Source organism: Uranotaenia lowii, chromosome 1 (assembly GCF_029784155.1).
Source record: "Uranotaenia lowii strain MFRU-FL chromosome 1, ASM2978415v1, whole genome shotgun sequence".
NCBI classification, from domain to species: Eukaryota; Metazoa; Arthropoda; class Insecta; order Diptera; family Culicidae; genus Uranotaenia; species Uranotaenia lowii.
The window spans coordinates 125153609-125175291 of NC_073691.1; the positions used below are offsets into that span (position 1 = coordinate 125153609).

The 21683-nt window shown below is 36.1% G+C and overlaps 1 protein-coding gene across 1 annotated transcript in view; it reads left to right on the forward strand.

Moving 5' to 3' along the window:
* LOC129739822 (protein similar) overlaps nucleotides 1–21683 on the forward strand; it is a 116877-nt gene that overhangs the window by 54888 nt on the left and 40306 nt on the right. The gene's annotated exons all lie outside the window — the stretch shown is intronic.

Below are 21683 nucleotides of genomic sequence, written 5' to 3' on the forward strand. Positions count from 1 at the left end.
GTTACATAAAATTTCCAGAATGTGGTCAACATCAATTTGAAAAACCTCATTAGTAGCCGAATGGAGTAGGCTTCAAAAAATCCAACTAATATTATCAGAAATCAGAAATATTTTTGATAATATTAGTTGGATTTTAGAGTTTCAAGAAGCACATACATTTATATGGTAATAGTTTGCCAATATTATTATTTATTGTATATCAAAAGGTAACATATTGATCCAATTGACAGGTTATGATATCAATCTATCAAACTTGGTGGGCCAAGATATTGTTTTTTTAGTTGTATGCGAAGCCGAATGAAGTTAAAAATATTTCACAAAGGTGGATTTGCTCCACAATTCAATAAGTGATCTTCGATCTGCGTTGGTTAACACATTCATGCCCTTCTCCGTTCGACTAATCCGGTCAGGTCCAGCTTTTCCGGATTAATATATTAGGGATGTTCCGGATTGGCGTAGAAAACACTTCGAAGTTCTGTGGACAAATCTTAAACATAAACAAAGTTTTGTGACGAGTACCGGCACAACTAAATGAAATCTAAGAAAACATTTGCCGTTCTGTTCCGATTTTCACATATTGGGCACGAAGCGAAACTTTTTCCTAAATGACAAAACAGCTGAACCTCAATAAACGGGTTCGACAAATAGTTACATTTTTTCGAGATGAATTGTACCGTTTTGTTTAGCTCAACTCAGGTCTTCATTTCGCTTCGAGGTAAGTTTTACCTTTTTTCTCGGTAAAATGGTACCTTTTTTTCTGCTCGATTCAGGTAAACTTTACCTTGCTGTAAGGTTAGTTTCATCTCAAAGAGGCAGAAGATACATTTTTGGCTTCCACAAGCGTTTACCATATTATCTCGGTAAATTTTACCTTTTTATTATTTTCCGTGTAGAAGTCCATACAAACACATAACAAAAAAACAAATGCCAAAACCATGAAAAAATTGTTCGAAAAAGTTAGTAAGACGATATCATTTTACGACACTTACATCGTTTTGTTCCGAATGATTGCAAAAGGGTATGCATGCAGCGAATTGCAGGCTCAAAGCTACACCTACCCAGCCTCTCGTTTTGTATTTCGCGCGACCAGCCAGACACGGAGCCGTTTGGGATTTGTTCTAGTCTCTAGCTAGGAGGAGGAGGCAATCGATTCTGATGGGGCTGTGTCCCGTTCCATGCCATCGTCGTCATGCGTTTACCTTTCGATGGGTCCGTGCTGTTGGTTTTTCTTGTATTTCCGCCGACAAATAGAGCCATAAACCAAGAAATCACGGCAGCCTGAAAACGGTCTATGTACCTATACCTAATCCGAATTTTATCTCTCGTTCGGGCCCATAAAATTTATGTCTGTCTGACTGAAGAAATTCACCTTATCGTTGTTTCTGGAGGTGTATGGGCTCATGTTGTAGATTTTGAAAGGAAATTGCGTTGGAGTTTGAAAATTATTTTAAGAGTTTTACCACAACTTTTTGCAGCATTTTCGAGTTTCTTCAAATAATTTTTATTCGACTTTAAGCTATGTTTCGGCTTATAAATTATCGTTATGATTCAGGCATTCGCAATGGGAAAGAATAATTAAAAAAAATGCATTTTAGACCCTTGGATTAGAGTGTTCGTCCCGGGATTTTTGAAAAATTCAGGAATAACCGACTCCCGGGAATCATAATTTCATTCCCGGGAATTCTCGATATGTATGAAATTATTTCTTTGGAAAAGCCTGATAACCTCCGGAACCATTCTTATTGTTCTTTTTGTAAGTGTAGTCGTACAAAACTCATAGAGAATATGCTGATTCCTGTGGCAGTAGACATTTTGCAGCCATTTAGTGCAACTTTTTTTTCATTCAAATAGGAAGATAAGTTTAAAAAGATCATATGTATTTCCACACCGTTTTCATTTAACGAAACACAACACTTTGAAAAATATATGAAAAATTACGCAACAGGTAGACAGATTGTGTTTTCTCGGATGTAACATTTATGCACTTGTTTCCATATGGCTTTAAAAGCCAAATGAATTACCAAACTTAAAAATGAAGAATACATAGTTTTTTCATATGAAGAGTAAATATGTGAAGTGTTCAGAAAAACGAAAAAAGGTTAGATTAATCAAACAAATAAAAAAAAATGCCCAAAAATTACGTTTCGTAATATTTGAACGGCCTTAGCTTTGACCATTTTCCATGTATTTTTCGAATATTTGTTTTGCCCGATCTGAAGTGTATATAAATAATATTCTAAAAATCCCAAAAAATCACCCATAGTTTAAAGTATTTAAAATCGATTTGAATTATTAACACATTGCGGATCAAATACGAGATATCTCGTTTTTTTCTCGTTTGACGCGAATGCACTTGACTGAGCAGCATAGCTCAAATGTGATACATTTGATGAAAAAACTATACTCTACACAAGGTGGCCACTCATTAGGAAAAAGCGGGAAATGCGGGGAAAAGACGGAATTTAAAATCAAACGGGAAAATGCGGGAAAAAGTCAGGAATTCTTTCTAAAAGTCGGGAATGTTTTGGCTCAGTGAAAGTTTGCTCAAAGAAATAGGTCGAAACAAGTAGAAATGGATTAACAGTTGATCACCAGTCTCTTTCCAGTTGACTTCGACTGATTTCTACCAGGTCGAAAACGGATCTTCCTGCCGAGTTGGATTAGTTTCGACTAGTTTCAACTTGCTTCATTGAACGATGGGAATAACCGTAACGAAACCGTTAATACATTATGCTCGCAATTCTTATTCGAGGTATGTCGAGACCTAAAAAAAAATGGAGAAGAATCTGTAATAAAATATTATTGCAAAAACAGAGAAGCGAGAGGCAAAGGAATTGGAGTCGAAAAAATTAAAGGTGCTATCCAAAGCTCAGAGAGAGGCAAGCTTGATGGACGAGAAAAATTAAAATATTTAAGAAATCAAAATCTCTGAGAAACTAAAAAAGTGGTAAACGATTATCAAACAAATTTTAATTAATTTAGGGGAGATAAGGAAATAACGGGCACCCGAGGCATAGTAAACACTCCCCTTTTCCACGAAAGTACGCATTTTCTCAAATTAATTTTTATGAGTAACAGTTTTGTTATTTCTATACTATTAATTTTTCAGCAAAAAAGATAACTCCTTATTATAATTACAGAAATATTAAAAAAATCTACAAGGTTCTCAAGTGACGATAATATAATAATTTTTGTGCACCGGAAAATAAGCTCTTATGATCGTCAAATCATCTTGATCTATAAGATACGTACTGCAACATGATGTACACATTGTTTTTCAATTTGCACCATCATTACATTTTTGATGTTTCCCTAAAATCAATTTTTAAATGCGTCTTTACTTTAAATTGTTGACTCGAGGCGTATAAAGCATCATTGATCGGGCACGATGAGCATTTTTGTAGTAGAATCTAGTAGTCTGAACACGAAACAATGAAGTAACTGTTTTCTGTGGCTAAATTAACGCCCTTCTTGAGGTAGCCATTATGCCCTTAATATCCCCTACCCCTTTTCTTTTATAAACAATCTCATTTGTTTACATAGTGTTAAAAATTAAAAAAAACCCTGCGTATCATAATCTATCGAATGATTTGTCGTTTAATTGGTAATAATCGAAGAAAAAAACATTGATAGATCATTTACCAGTAAAAGAAAGCTTCATCGATTTCGTTTTTATGGTTTCAAAAATAAATATTCGCAATTTTGTTTGGTTTTCTGTTATATAAAATTCGGGAATTTCTGGAAAAAGTCGGGAAAAATGAGGGAAATCAAAAATTGATTTTGAGTGTCCACCCTGTCTACATAATTGTGTGCAATACTTTCGATAACTCGAAAATTCCGGATTTGTAGAATTCGATCCAGTCGTGTCTAACATAGAGAACGCCAAATTCTGGTGTTTTGGGGCTTAGATTCCTTCGACTTAATATGTTAACTCAAAATCGATCATTTTTGCATTTTTACCCCTTTGGCTCTAAGGACCTTTTTAAATAAGTTTCAATACACTTCAGCTATAATGTAAGTGCCATCTGGAGTGAATTTTGCGCATACGTAAATTCATGTGAATTCTTCTAACTAAGTGACCGTCAAGTGAAAATCATTTAAGTGACCGATTGAGCTCGAGGGTTAAAATGTGATTGTTTTGTCATTCGAAAATTTTCATACGCATTGCAGTTTATGAAAATCACTTGGTGATTGTTGTGGTTATGTTGTATTTTACATATATTGCGTACGAGTGTTCTCAATAATTTCGGTGGAAGGGGTACTGCCAGATATAAGTAAATTATTTTAAGCAGTCCAGAAGTTTCAGACCTAACGAAGGACACACAAATAAACGTCCTATTGGTTTGTTTGGACCAAACTTTTGAAATCAGATTCACTTTGCATATAATTGAGCTGAAAATATCAGTGACATCAGTTAAAGAAAACATATTTCAGTATGCGTCCTTTCGACATGTTAAGTAGCTTGATTTTCGATTAGACAGAACCAGAAAACACTGGTACACGCGTTTTGTATGGGAAACGTCAAGTTGAGAAGGTTTTGTTCTGCCCCTACCAACTCAAACACAACGATATTTGAACACGCACTATATTAGCCTTGAGAAGGATACTTCTAGTTCAACTCTGAAAAAGAGAATAGTTTAGTTTATTTATTTCGTCAACCGTAACGTAGACTACATAGTTTGATACATGTGAATTTCCTTAAGACTAGGTTTAAGCAGTGTCTGCTTTACAATTTCTCCTTAAGAGTTTAGATTTCTTCGATTAAAATATTGTTTGAGTTTTTGCCGAGACATTGTAAAGTCAATGGTTTCGCAGTGTTGATTGTAAGAGGCCATCATGCGATTTATTGGCCCGTTTTTCGCGTAGTTTGTGCGATAGTTATTAATGAAAAATAAATTTCGATTTCGGAGTTGCCGAGAAGGTGCATAAAAGTTTAATTTTGATAGAATTTCTTTTGAGTCAATACGCTGCGAAACAATATCGTTTACAAATGAAACCATTGCATATTCACGGCGTTCTTTTAGTGTTTGTATGTCAATGAGCATGCAGCGCGCTTTATATGATGGAAGTGGAAATGATGTCCAACCTAATTTACGAAGAGCATATAGTAGAAATTGCTTTTGTACTGATTCTATTCTTTCTTCGTGTGAAATTGAATAAGGTGACCAAACAACGCTGCAATATTCCAGTAAAGACCTTACATAGGCAATATATAGTGTTTTTATTGTGTATGGGTCTTGAAAATTAAAGCAAAAGCGCTTAATAAAGCCCAGCATGTTATTTGCCCTATGGATGATAGTATTGTAATGGTCTGTGAAAGTAAGTTTAGAGTCTAAGATAATTCCTAAATCCCTAACTCGTTCACATTTTTCTACATTCTGATCTCCTAATGTAATTGTGATGTTTGGTGTTGCTCTTTTTCTGCTAAATGATATAAAATTGCATTTTTTTACATTGAGCTTCAGAAGGCTTTTTTTGCACCACTGGTAGAAAATGTGAATTTCATTCTGGAATATGCTGATGTCTTCTTCATTTCTTATTTCCAAATAGAGCTTCATGTCGTCGGCATAAATGAGCATTTTAAGATTTTTGAGAATAAAGGAAATGTCGTTTACATAAAGTATGAAAAGTAGAGGTCCTAAATGAGATCCTTGCGGAACTCTTGAAGTGACTTGAATAGGGAGCGATTTCTTTCCATTGAAATTTATTATTTGTTGGCGATTCGTCAGGTATGATTCAAGCCATTTCAGGAGTTTAGATTTTATTCCAATTTTTTGTAATTTGAAAAGAAGCATTGGTATGTCTATGCGATCAAATGCCTTACTAAAGTCTGTATAAAGAGCTTCCACATGGTTGCCATTATCCATTGCATTCAATGAAAAGTCTATAAATTCAATTAAATTAGTTGAGGTTGAACGGCCTTTGAAAAAGCCATGTTGCCTGTCAGTTATTCGGTTCTTAATTTGGGAAAATAATTTTTCGTTTATAATTGCTTCAAAAAGCTTGGGAATGCAAGAGATAATGGCTATCCCGCGATAATTTCGAATGTCAGACTTTCGACCAGATTTGAAAATAGGCACTAAAAATGAGCTTTTCCAAATTTTAGGAAAATTTCCTGATTCCAATGACATATTGAAAAGCCAAAACAATGGAGCTGTCAGTTCCATTGCCAAACTTTTCATGAATACAGGAGGTATCCCGTCTGGTCCTGGACCTTTCGAAGCGTCTAGATTTTTTAGTCCTTGCAGAATATCCTGCACATGAACTTGATTAATGCTAATGTCCCTTGAGAATTCTGGGAAAAATGAAAAATAATCGCGATCACGATCTTCTTCATTAAATGTCGTATAAATTTCTTGAAAGAAATTTGCAAAAAGATTGCAAATTTGCTCCGAGTTATCACCGACATGTTCGTCAAGGTGCATTCTTGACGGAAAATTCCCAGATTTCAACTTCGTTTTCACGTAGTTGAAAAATTTCTTTGGACAAGTCTTTATTTCAAGCTCAGTTTTCTCATTATATTCTTCAAGTGCATTGCTAATGACCAAGTTCAGTTGATCGCATAAGTTCAAATACGATGCTAAATTTTCATTAGTATTGTGTTTTTTGTAAATTTTGTGTGCTTTTTGTTTCCGATTCTTTGAGTTCATGATTTGTCTGTTGAACCAGACCGGGTACTTAGAGTTTCGGTGACGTCTTCTTTTCTTCAATGGTGTTTCTTGTGAGATAATTCCAAATAAAATTTTGTAAAAGACGTCAGCAGCAGTTTCGATATTTCCTTCATTCCTAAAAATTTCTTGCCAATTGACACTGTTTAATCTATTCTTAATGTTTTCATAATTTGCAGATTGGTATTCAAAGACTTCTTCATATTCGCAATCGTTGGGTCTTTGATGTTCATGTATAAATATGGAATATTCAATCGCCGTGTGAAACGCCTCGTTTTTCCATAAAGGGTTTTGCGCTTCAATAACGCAAAAATCTTCATAAATGTTTGTTAGTAAAAGGTCCAAATAGCAATTTTGCTGGTTTTTTATGTGATTAATTTGATTCAATCCCAAATTAGAAATTTTGTCAAAAATGAATTGCAAAGTTTCATTATCCCCAACGACTGGGAGTAATATGCTTTCATTTTCAGAGTCCTCGATGAAGTCAGCGTGGCGTTGATTGAAATCCCCATAGATATGAATTTTAACCTCAGCACATAGACGAGATATTACCTCTTCTGCAGTGATGAGGAATTTTTCATAAGTATTTTTATGAGCATGGTCTGGTGGAAAATACACTGAGGCAAACACGTGTGTTTCACCTGCTATGTGTGCCTTCACCCAAACCTGCTCAAATTCATTGAATTTTTGGGTTGGAATTATTTCAGAATTAAAGCTATTAGAAATGGCTATAAGAACTCCGCCACCTGACTTCTTCTGAGACATTTGAAAATTTCTGTCGTCTCTGAATACGTTAAATGCACTTCCAAAAATTTCTTCACTGCGAACGCTTTCATCCCAGCTAGTCTCAGTTGCTAGAATGACTGAGAAGGACGAGCTTAATACATTTTTATAAATATCCTTCATTTTGGCTGAGCTTTTCATGCGATTGAAATTTTGACAATAAATCAAAATTTCAGTCGCACTCTGTCTTTCGGAAGAATTTTTTGAATGTGCATCTGCTTCAAAAGTGTTCGTATCTAATTCTACTTCCGTAGAAGGCGTCCTTACTTGCGAAAATTTGAAGGGAGAGTGTGGAACTTATTGGTGCTTTCGCGAAGTTGTTGTAGACGATGAGTCCGCTCGCTGGTCAAAAATCGCTGATAGGATTGTAGATCAGCAACAGCGTCTGCCGCGCCCACCCCGAACTCCTGATGTACTTCTGTAAAGATGCGCTGCAGGTGGTCAGGAGCAGTAGGTAGGCCCTCCGATGCTAGCATCATTTTGATGCTCGTCGACGTCATTCCTTCTATAACGATAACGAAGATAAACGCTATTATCATGGATTGGTACAAACGAGACTGCATTGATCAACGTACGATGTACAAACTGAAAGTGAATCACTGCAAGTGTAGACTGCCTCAAATTCATATGGGAAATTTTAAACCTATGTAATTTTATGCGTTGCAGGCTAAAATTGATTCTAGGCGTAGTACAAGGTCCCATGCCAAATTTGGGCTAGATCGGACCACGGGAAGGGGTCGCTCAACGAGCCTGAAGTTTGTATGGGATTTTGAGAAATTTTGGTCGGGAGGAAGCAATCTCTCTTATATATAAAAATGGAGGCGTTTTCTTTGTGATAACATCACGTATGAATGGTCGGTCGGAATGAAGTGAAATTTGGTATCCGAGGGTTTTTTGGGTCAGAGATGGTTTGTATAATACTTTCAAGAATCTCACTTTTTATGAAAGGGGGGTCCCCATACAAAATTATCTCTTCACATCTTCTTATATATAAAAATGGAGGCGTTTTCTTTGTGATAACATCACGTATGAATGGTCGGTCGGAATGAAGTGAAATTTGGTATCCGAGGGTTTTTTGGGTCAGAGATGGTTTGTATAATACTTTCAAGAATCTCACTTTTTATGAAAGGGGGGTCCCCATACAAAATTATCTCTTCACATCTCTTCTTATATATAAAAATGGAGGCGTTTTCTTTGTGATAACATCACGTATGAATGGTCGGTCGGAATGAAGTGAAATTTGGTATCCGAGGGTTTTTTGGGTCAGAGATGGTTTGTATAATACTTTCAAGAATCTCACTTTTTATGAAAGGGGGGTCCCCATACAAAGTTATCTCTTCTTCACATCTTCTTATATATAAAAATGGAGGCGTTTTCTTTGTGATAACATCACGTATGAATGGTCGGTCGGAATGAAGTGAAATTTGGTATCCGAGGGTTTTTTGGGTCAGAGATGGTTTGTATAATACTTTCAAGAATCTCACTTTTTATGAAAGAGGGGTCCCCATACAAAGTTATCTCTTCTTCACATCTTCTTATATATAAAAACTAGCTGACCCGGTAAACTTCGTTTTACCTTCTAAAGTATAAATCGTAATAAATGTTTAATTTCATCTACACGTCCTTAACTGCATTGTGCTCGCCAATAGATTCTTATGGAAATCGGGACCCTCTATCATCAAAAGTGAGATCCTTGAAACTATTATACAAACCATCTCTGACCCAAAAAACCCTCGGATACCAAATTTCACTTCATTCCGACCGATCATTCATACGTGATGTTATTACAAAGAAAACGCCTCCATTTTTATATATAAGAAGATGTGAAGAAGAGATAACTTTGTATGGGGACCCCCCTTTCATAAAAAGTGAGATTCTTGAATTTATTATACAAACCATCTCTGACCCAAAAAACCCTCGGATACCAAATTTCACTTCATTCCGACCGACCATTCATACGTGATGTTATCACAAAGAAAACGCCTCCATTTTTATATATAAGAAGATGTGAAGAAGAGATAACTTTGTATGGGGACCCCTCTTTCAGAAAAAGTGAGATTCTTGAAAGTATTATACAAACCATCTCTGACCCAAAAAACCCTCGGATACCAAATTTCACTTCATTCCGACCGACCATTCATACGTGATGTTATCACAAAGAAAACGCCTCCATTTTTATATATAAGAAGATGTGAAGAAGAGATAACTTTGTATGGGGACCCCCCTTTCATAAAAAGTGAGATTCTTGAAAGTATTATACAAACCATCTCTGACCCAAAAAACCCTCGGATACCAAATTTCACTTCATTCCGACCGACCATTCATACGTGATGTTATCACAAAGAAAACGCCTCCATTTTTATATATAAGAAGAGATGTGAAGAGATAATTTTGTATGGGGACCCCCCTTTCATAAAAAGTGAGATTCTTGAAAGTATTATACAAACCATCTCTGACCCAAAAAACCCTCGGATACCAAATTTCACTTCATTCCGACCGACCATTCATACGTGATGTTATCACAAAGAAAACGCCTCCATTTTTATATATAAGAAGATGTGAAGAGATAATTTTGTATGGGGACCCCCCTTTCATAAAAAGTGAGATTCTTGAAAGTATTATACAAACCATCTCTGACCCAAAAAACCCTCGGATACCAAATTTCACTTCATTCCGACCGACCATTCATACGTGATGTTATCACAAAGAAAACGCCTCCATTTTTATATATAAGAGAGATGTGAAGAGATAATTTTGTATGGGGACCCCCCTTTCATAAAAAGTGAGATTCTTGAAAGTATTATACAAACCATCTCTGACCCAAAAAACCCTCGGATACCAAATTTCACTTCATTCCGACCGACCATTCATACGTGATGTTATCACAAAGAAAACGCCTCCATTTTTATATATAAGAAGATGTGAAGAGATAATTTTGTATGGGGACCCCCCTTTCATAAAAAGTGAGATTCTTGAAAGTATTATACAAACCATCTCTGACCCAAAAAACCCTCGGATACCAAATTTCACTTCATTCCGACCGACCATTCATACGTGATGTTATCACAAAGAAAACGCCTCCATCTTATATATAAAAATGGAGGCGTTTTCTTTGTGATAACATCACGTATGAATGGTCGGTCGGAATGAAGTGAAATTTGGTATCCGAGGGTTTTTTGGGTCAGAGATGGTTTGTATAATACTTTCAAGAATCTCACTTTTTATGAAAGGGGGGTCCCCATACAAAGTTATCTCTTCTTCACATCTTCTTATATATAAAAATGGAGGCGTTTTCTTTGTGATAACATCACGTATGAATGGTCGGTCGGAATGAAGTGAAATTTGGTATCCGAGGGTTTTTTGGGTCAGAGATGGTTTGTATAATACTTTCAAGAATCTCACTTTTTATGAAAGGGGGGTCCCCATACAAAATTATCTCTTCACATCTTCTTATATATAAAAATGGAGGCGTTTTCTTTGTGATAACATCACGTATGAATGGTCGGTCGGAATGAAGTGAAATTTGGTATCCGAGGGTTTTTTGGGTCAGAGATGGTTTGTATAATACTTTCAAGAATCTCACTTTTTATGAAAGGGGGGTCCCCATACAAAATTATCTCTTCACATCTCTCTTATATATAAAAATGGAGGCGTTTTCTTTGTGATAACATCACGTATGAATGGTCGGTCGGAATGAAGTGAAATTTGGTATCCGAGGGTTTTTTGGGTCAGAGATGGTTTGTATAATACTTTCAAGAATCTCACTTTTTATGAAAGGGGGGTCCCCATACAAAATTATCTCTTCACATCTTCTTATATATAAAAATGGAGGCGTTTTCTTTGTGATAACATCACGTATGAATGGTCGGTCGGAATGAAGTGAAATTTGGTATCCGAGGGTTTTTTGGGTCAGAGATGGTTTGTATAATACTTTCAAGAATCTCACTTTTTATGAAAGGGGGGTCCCCATACAAAATTATCTCTTCACATCTCTTCTTATATATAAAAATGGAGGCGTTTTCTTTGTGATAACATCACGTATGAATGGTCGGTCGGAATGAAGTGAAATTTGGTATCCGAGGGTTTTTTGGGTCAGAGATGGTTTGTATAATACTTTCAAGAATCTCACTTTTTATGAAAGGGGGGTCCCCATACAAAGTTATCTCTTCTTCACATCTTCTTATATATAAAAATGGAGGCGTTTTCTTTGTGATAACATCACGTATGAATGGTCGGTCGGAATGAAGTGAAATTTGGTATCCGAGGGTTTTTTGGGTCAGAGATGGTTTGTATAATACTTTCAAGAATCTCACTTTTTCTGAAAGAGGGGTCCCCATACAAAGTTATCTCTTCTTCACATCTTCTTATATATAAAAATGGAGGCGTTTTCTTTGTGATAACATCACGTATGAATGGTCGGTCGGAATGAAGTGAAATTTGGTATCCGAGGGTTTTTTGGGTCAGAGATGGTTTGTATAATAAATTCAAGAATCTCACTTTTTATGAAAGGGGGGTCCCCATACAAAGTTATCTCTTCTTCACATCTTCTTATATATAAAAATGGAGGCGTTTTCTTTGTAATAACATCACGTATGAATGATCGGTCGGAATGAAGTGAAATTTGGTATCCGAGGGTTTTTTGGGTCAGAGATGGTTTGTATAATAGTTTCAAGGATCTCACTTTTGATGATAGAGGGTCCCGATTTCCATAAGAATCTATTGGCGAGCACAATGCAGTTAAGGACGTGTAGATGAAATTAAACATTTATTACGATTTATACTTTAGAAGGTAAAACGAAGTTTACCGGGTCAGCTAGTTTTTATATATAAGAAGATGTGAAGAAGAGATAACTTTGTATGGGGACCCCCCTTTCATAAAAAGTGAGATTCTTGAAAGTATTATACAAACCATCTCTGACCCAAAAAACCCTCGGATACCAAATTTCACTTCATTCCGACCGACCATTCATACGTGATGTTATCACAAAGAAAACGCCTCCATTTTTATATATAAGAAGATGTGAAGAAGAGATAACTTTGTATGGGGACCCCCCTTTCATAAAAAGTGAGATTCTTGAAAGTATTATACAAACCATCTCTGACCCAAAAAACCCTCGGATACCAAATTTCACTTCATTCCGACCGACCATTCATACGTGATGTTATCACAAAGAAAACGCCTCCATTTTTATATATAAGAAGATGTGAAGAGATAATTTTGTATGGGGACCCCCCTTTCATAAAAAGTGAGATTCTTGAAAGTATTATACGAACCATCTCTGACCCAAAAAACCCTCGGATACCAAATTTCACTTCATTCCGACCGACCATTCATACGTGATGTTATCACAAAGAAAACGCCTCCATTTTTATATATAAGATGGAGGCGTTTTCTTTGTGATAACATCACGTATGAATGGTCGGTCGGAATGAAGTGAAATTTGGTATCCGAGGGTTTTTTGGGTCAGAGATGGTTTGTATAATAAATTCAAGAATCTCACTTTTTATGAAAGGGGGGTCCCCATACAAAGTTATCTCTTCTTCACATCTTCTTATATATAAAAATGGAGGCGTTTTCTTTGTAATAACATCACGTATGAATGATCGGTCGGAATGAAGTGAAATTTGGTATCCGAGGGTTTTTTGGGTCAGAGATGGTTTGTATAATAGTTTCAAGGATCTCACTTTTGATGATAGAGGGTCCCGATTTCCATAAGAATCTATTGGCGAGCACAATGCAGTTAAGGACGTGTAGATGAAATTAAACATTTATTACGATTTATACTTTAGAAGGTAAAACGAAGTTTACCGGGTCAGCTAGTTTTTCATAAATAACTTTGGTCCGCTTCGGCCAATTTCTTTTGGGTGTGGTTTTTCTTAAACCTTAAATTATGTCGAATATTTCATCGGAAAACCGCATTTCGATGAGAGCAGAAATTTAAATTTCGTTTTTTCCAAGTTGAATACTCACTGGTTTGATTAAATTTTATTCAAAACTAAGTGCATTTTATATTGATACCTCCCGTGAAGTGATGAAAAGTTGAAAAAATGTGAAAAGACTTGAATCCAAAATTCGTCTTTTGAAAGGGTCAGTGCTACGCCACCGGATCTTTCCTGGCCTATTTTTCAGCTAGGCGGACGATCAATATGGAAAAAGCGCCTGATGTATACCCATAAGCTAAGTGGATTTATTGTTTAATTTATTTCCAGTTGTACGAGGAGATGGATAGATGTTTCAATTTTTTAAATATGTATTTTAGATTTTGTTTTCTCCATCAATATTTTGCACCTGTCTTGAAATATTTCACTTCGTTCAACTTCACATCCGACTGATCCAACCTTTTCATAAATCTTGTATACAAGTTAACCCAAGAAAATCCGTATGGTGAAAGTTCCTTCCTTTGAGCTTTGAGTGTTGCTGGAATGGCTACGTATTCTCTCAAAAAATTTATGAGCATTGATATTGAAATAACCAAATAACTGAAACCACATTTTTCTCGCCCGCTAATTCGACAAGTAGGTTTTTTTTTCAAAATTATTTAGCGACAATGTATGATGGATAGTGAACTGATTCAATTTTATCTCATAAAATGATCTCAAATTATGATGAGTGCAATGAAGTAATACAATGTAGTATTAGGAAGCTTCGTAGATTGCAAAAAATAGCTCGAGATTGTTTGAAAATGCTAATTTTATCAAATTATTCACAATTTCAAGCGTTCCTAGTTGAATTAGAGACTTGTTTTAATTGTGAGATTAAAATTAAATTATGATTATGAAATTTTTTACCTTTGACAAAATCGAGATGAATGATACCGCAGCAATCGAAATGTTTCCATCTTCAGCAAATTATCTTTTGTTAAATCTACATCAATAATGCATTGGTACAAGGAAAGTAAAAGATTGTTTCATGATTGATAAAGTTAAAACAAAGTAATGATTATATTAGCCTGTAAAGGTTTTTTGTACTTCTTTGAAAAAATCTATCATAAATAAGAAACATCAGATTGATATATTGGTAAATGTTATGCATTATGATTTATCAAAAACGTAATTATTGATTAAACAAATTTTTTTTTCGTGTTTTGTAAAAAAATAATTTAAAATATAATAAATCGTTTGAAAACAAATGCAAAGGATTGGTTGAATAATGTTAACAAATAAGGAATTTCAAGCAGGGAAAGAAGATATTCAGTACAATTTTTTTTTATTATTTGTAGAAAATAACACGAAACACAATACATTTCAATTATAAATATTTAACATTCCTTTAGAAACCACAGAAATAACAGTTTATTAAGATCTTAACACTAGTCAAAAGTGTCTCCTGCTCATATCCTTTCACCCCATCCCAGAAAAATTATTTGCTAGGATGCAGAGGTGACCTCGGTCCTAAAGCGCAAAGTTATATCTTTCATCCCTTTCTAAATTTTTCCCAACTATCTATTGACTACTAGGACGTGGCTGGCGCCGTTATTGATGATCAAAGAGAGAGCATCAGTTTTGTATAATGAGAATGAACTACTAATCCCAAGTACCATTCTTTTGACCTTTGTACAAAACTGATGGCCTCGGTCAATCACGGAGTCATGATATTAATCAAGATATATTCGTAAGATCCATTTAATTTAAAAAGTCAGCAACATGTACAGAACCAGAATTAAAAAATCTTTTCAAATCTAATGATGAGGCATTTCGGATTCAATGATTAAAGGTGGATGTGAGTAGTCAATCAAGCTAAGCTAAGCTAAGCTAAAACCGCATTTCGATGAGAGTTACAACAGTTGTTAGGCTTCAAAATTGAGCTATCATTTTTAAGGATGATAAAGGCGTCAAAATGTTAGACCGCTTCGGTTGGAACACTGAATTTAAAATGCATGCCATTTCGCTGAATAATGATCGAATTCAACCATTTTTGTTGTTAGATTGTAAAATTTTTTTTTGTTAACTTTATTTATAGAGGGATTAATCAAATGTTTTCACCCTATCGTGGAAGGTGAAAATGAACTGTTGGATCCAAATATAGGAAAACTGATAATCGAGATCACAGTCAACTTAAAGCCGTCAATTTACACGCAGCTGCACGCACGCAGAATCCTGAATACATATGGGAGACAGTTAATTAAATTTGACCGTTGAAAGCCATCAATTTTGCTACCGTGGAGCCTATCGCGCTAGAATCGTGCCCAGTCCAGATAATGATCGAGATTGTCTAGTCGCTGATCTAATTCGACATTTCGAGTCAGTAGTATTTAATTTATGGTGTTTTTTGTGTTAGCCAATATTGGATCTTGATAGAAAATATGCAATATGTATTCATTGCTAACCGGAGACGGATTTAATAAATCTGCACCGTCGTCGTCCTCCGTACTAGTTATGCTTAAATAAATGTAGCTAGCTATCGACGTGGTCCGATTTAATCGAATGCGGCTGACTGACGGCGACTGACCATCATCAAGCGGTTACGCATATTGGTTCTATATGGCAGCGGCAGCGGTTTTGACAAACTCGCCGACATCGACTCGCTAATTTAGCGATTAAATCTCGGAAAGTGTATCAGTTTCGGCTCCCGGCTTCGGTAATGAATCATATTAAAGGCAATAGAACCCGTTTTTATTTTCGCTTCGAACGTCAATTGCATCCGGAGGCTACAGCTGAAAATCTAAGCGACACAGTCAAAAATTCGATGTCATATGATTGCGAAAAAAATCAAAACAAGGTTCCATAATTTTAAATCAAAGTTGAGAATTGAAAACATAATTCAATCTAGTCTTTATGGGTTTTTTTTCTGTGTGATCAAAATTATTGATAATATTTCACCTCTGGAATGGCAAATATGATTTATGATCGGTAATGGAGGAAAGAAGGTTGTCAATATTAGAAAAATACTGCCTAAGGGAATGCAACGCAACGCACCAAGTCTAGACCACTGTTATTGGCGGCATGTTTGCGTGCGTCTCTTAAGTCGCCCAAGTCACTACTTTATGGAAATGGAATGAACCTACCCACGGAGAGAAAGGAGGGGGCGAGCCTTGAAGGTGCTGAAAAGGTGTTTTGACTGAAAGGCTCGTTAAACTGCACTGCACTGCAACATGCTCAAATGCACGGAGCGGCACAGCATAATAACGGGTGTTCGGATCAAAAAGTGGTCAACTGAATTTCGCCGTTTTTTTCTCTAATCATTCATATCAAAACCCTGAACACCCCTCATTTTTGTGTGGTTCTCATTTTGACCTTCAGTTACCGATTTTCAGCTTTCGGCAAAAAAGTGTAACTCATATATTATAGCTGTTTTCTATGGTTAAATAAGCGTCTTCCTTGAGGTGGCCATTATGCCCCTATCTTCCCTACTTTGATTTTTAATAAACATATAATCTGTGTAAATAGATTTAGCATTTTAGTTTGACCACATTTTGAACCGAACACCCTATAGTAGAACATAGGCCATTGGATCGGAACATTTTGAGAGCGCCCCCTCGCCTGAGCGGCATGATGTATCGATTTGACACGCGTTTTTCGCACGATTTTGAGAGGGCTCGGTGGTCTTTCATGCCGCAAAAAGCATTTAAAATAATCACACACAAAAAAACCAAGCCGTGACTGGCAAAACACTATTTTATTTTAATTGGATAATCTCGCTGAAAGCGTATCACGTGACGTTCACTCTAGAATAGAGTCATTTATCACCTGCCAGTAGTGTTATTAATGCTGTTCTACATGCATTTCGGGAAGTTAAAAACGTGTTCAATGTAACGGCTTAGTTTTGTATACGCAATATTAGAAACGAAGATACTAATGCATGCAGAAAATATCACAAATTTCGATTTTCGCAATTGTAATTATTTATACAGTCCCCCCACAATCATTAGTCAATTAACGTATCCTTTCACCACAAAATGTTCGTTTATTTGATTGTTAGTTTACCAAATATCAAGTTTTGCATTAATTTCAGTCAATAAACACTTACTCTTTGATTTGAAATATGTATGTATTAATTTTCAATTTTGTTAAAAAATAACATAATTTACCGAAACAGTCAATGTTTTTCAAAACCACAATCATGGGTCAAATTTGTAGCTTGTAACAATTATTAGTCAAATTTCCCACAATTATTAGTCACCTAGAAGTTCATGGCAACACCCGAATATCAACATGAAAATCAACAAGATTCTGGAAAACATTCAGGGGCATTCTTCGCTAGTATACATTCAAGGGGCAATTGGGTTGAGCTAGCAACCAAGAAATGTTTTGTTTTGCTTGTAAAAAAGTGACCCATGATTGTGTAGAACTTGGTGGATTCTGTAACAATTATGGGTCACTTTTATTTAGCCAAATATTATTGAATTTTCGCATTTCATTCGTTTAGTTTCACTTGAAAAATGTAAACTCGTCCTTTGTGCTTATATTGGACCAATTCATTTGGTTCGAATCTTTGAAATACCCGCATAAGGGGCTTAACGGTTTAAGATGTGTTGCTACGGCCCTGAGAGGGTGAAATTAGGGGGAACATTGAACCCATTTATGACAGCATACAGATTGACAGATTTTTGATAGGTAGACGGTTGAAGAAGAAAGGGAAGAAGTAAAAAGAAAGAAAGAGGAAAAAAGGAGGGATTCAGGAAAAAACGTGCTGAAGCTTGTTAGATAGCAGGAGTGAAAATTGATTTGCGCCGTTTTAAATTAAAGTTTTTCGTGTCGAGTTCGCTCTAGTTTTGCTTCGAACAGATTGCTCGTTTACGCAACCATCGATCACCTTTATTGGATAATCGTAAGTCGCTATTTGAACAGGGAAATCATTAAGTGAAAAATCACTAATTTACGCGTGTGCTATCTAGGTGCAATCTAATTCTGTTAGCCCTCTCACCCGTTTGGCGGGACATAGTTGCATTATATTCAATCCTGCTAAGTATCTTTCACTTGCCATACTAGAAATAAATTTATTCTGCTTTTTTAGATCAGGAAAAATTAAAACAAACATCGTTTTTGCCGGATGACATTTTTTCGGTTGTCCTTAGCAAGTGAGCTTAGCTGATCCCTTTTTGCTGTTCAGTTTTTGTGTTGAATCTGAGCACCTCGGCAAACATTTTCCAACGTACACACAAAATTTCCGAGACCGAAAATTAGCAAAATTTTACCAGCTAAAAACTTAGCAATTTTTTTTACTAATATTTTAGCAAAATAGCAAAATGTGTTCTGACTGAATGTTTATTAATTTTCAAGCAAACAAATACCTTTGTGTGCTTAAATTTTAGCAAAATTTATTTTTCTAACGTTTGCTAGAATTTGAGTGAAATCCAAAATTAAATTATTTTTAATGAAGGGTTTCCATTTTCAAATATTGAAAAGTGAGATTTGGTTTTTTTTATCTTCTTTTTTTATTTTTGTTCGCATCACTCCGCGGCACAGTGGTCCGAAAGGGCTAAAAGTGGAACTTTTTTCGTAGCGCCTCTGTCTTTCATCTTATCTCTTATTTAAGTGTTTTCGGAAAATTTGCTTCTTCAAACATGCTTCATAACTTGAAAGCATCAAAAGTTAGTCAAAGTCCACTATAAAAAAATTGAAAATTCTTAATTTTTTATTTCAATAGATAGAGCTTTACTTTATACTACAAAGTTGTAGAACATGTGAAAATATGAACTTTGTTGAACACATAAAAACTCTATCTCTTTTCAGAGCAGAGTTATTAAGGTTTTATTTTGAAAGTTATTTAAAAGTTAGTTTTTCAAACTTAACTATAGTTAGATGAGGATTTACATGAATAATATGTTCTAAACATTTGTTGGGGCGTTCCGAAATTCCTAAATTTGTTGTTCGTTGTTCGTTGCTTATGTTTTTTGTAGTCACGGCCTCGCAAGGCCCGCAGCTAACCCCACTATCTCGCAGGAGGACCGTCGTGATGTTGCTGTTTTGGGTCCCGAACACCACCAGGACGTTGTTGCACTCCGCACGCCGCCCCTGACATGGAGAACAGACGCGTACGCGGGTTGATGATTAATACGTCCAAGACGAAGTACATGCTGGCCTGCGCATCCGAGTCCGACCGAACCCGCTTGTCCAGTAATAACAAGGTCACGATCGACGGCGACGAGCTGGAGATAGTCGAAGACTCTGTCTATCTCGGCTCACTGGTGACCGCAGACAATGACACCAGGCGTGAGATCCGGAGGCGAATTATCAGCGGAAGTCGTGCCTACTATGGACTCCACAAGCAACTGCAGTCAAGAAGACTTAGCCCTCGCACGAAGTGTAACCTGTATATGACGCTCATTAGACCGGTTGTTCTCTACGGGCACGAGACATGGATATTGCTCGAGGAGGACCTGCTTACACTCGGAGTATTTGAGCGACGAGTGTTAAGAACCATCTTTGGCGGCGTACAGAAGAACGGAGTGTGGAGGCGAAGGATGAACCACGAGCTCGCGCGACTCTACGGCGAACCCAGTTTCCAGAAGGTGGTGAAAGCTGGCTGGATACGCTGGGCGGGACATGTTGCGAGAATGTCGGACTACTGTCCTGCAAAACAGGTGTTCGCTATGAATCCGGTAGGAACAAGACGAGCGGGGGCGCAACGAGTGAGGTGGTTAGACCAAGTGGAGCGTGATCTGGCGAACGTGGGGTGCCCGAGGAATTGGAGAACGGTTGCCATGGACCGAGTGAATCTTAGGAATTATGTTCGTCAAGTTATGTCGTGAGACGGAATACTATGTAGATAAATAATTGTTGGGGCGTTCAAATCACACGTTTTGCACAAGATTTCAACATTCTACGACGTTTTATAGCTAACTTATTGCAACTTTAAGTTTTATTTTTACTCAACTTCACGAGCGTTTATTGCAAAAACGTGCAAGTGAATTTTTAAAACGAATGAACCACATTGAAGCTTGAACTAAGTGCAACAAATTGGTTTTGTTGTCATTTGTCTCCACGCGCTTATATTTGAACACAACAAGCATATATTTGATGTGTTTTACGTGTTTCCATACAAAAAATGGAAAAATTGATTTTCAGGCTACACAGATGCTACGCAAAACGAAGACAGAAAAACAGTTGAAAATAGCTTGCGCTTGCTATCAACTACGGTCCACCTACGGCCCCTCCCGGCCAATGGCATAATGGTTGCACTCCGTGATTGGTTCGAAATAATCAACATTGCACAATGAACCAAATGAAAAGTTGCTGGGATCAAGCAACACAATCTCACTGTACAGTTTTGAGAATTTCAGACTTTAATATGAACCAATAACGACGCTGGCCAAGTCCGTGTAGTCGATAGTTGTTTTGCGGAGACCGGCTGTACGCCATCACTCCACAAATCTCACGCTGATTTTGGGGGGTAAAGGAAAAGTGGCATGGAGATCACCTTGGTAAGTGATGTGGTCGAAGAAAAACCTTTGCTTCTGACCTCCTGAATGTTTCTCAGTGAAACTCCTATCGTGTTCTATGATCAAAACATAAGTTATAAATTAAAAGGCCTTTCAACTAGCAATAAACGCGCAATGAAAACTCGATTTTAAATATTTTTATCTTGCAAAAAAATGAGTGAACGAATCTTTCGATTCAGTAGAACGATACAAATAAATGTTTATCAATTAAATGGTGTTATACCTAAACCTTTTATCGCAAAGGGAAACTTTCTAAAGCTGGTTCTTAAGATTTCAAATAGTCAAGTGTCTATTTTCAATGTTTTAATGCATGTTTCTGGTTTAACAATCAATTAAAAAAAACGGCGCGTATGATTTTTGAAATTATTGTAAAGAAAGGGGTTATTTAAAAAAATGGTTTTATAAAAAAAAAAAAGATAACTGAATAACTCCCGATGATACCTGCCGTTGGAAAGATAAAAAAAAACGGTACTAAAAGTTGCACTTCAAAGAATGCAAAAATATGCCACAGAAGATACGATTATAAATCAAACTTCATACAGGGATTTTCTATGAGTTTATCATATCGCAAGTAATTTTGAAATTGAAAAATAATATCAATGCATCAATCAATAAAAATTGGATCAGTGGCTTATGGTGCAATATGTTAGATTTAACTACTTTGTGGTTGAATTGAATTTATCGATTAAAGCCACAAATGCAGAATTTTTGAAACCAAAGTATAAAAGGTTCAAATTTCGATCTTTTTTGTAGCGCCTAGATAACTGGAAACCAACGATTAAAAACAAATGTAGATGGAAAGTACAAGAGAGACAGAGTAAATTTTGAAAACTTATAAAAGATAAAAACA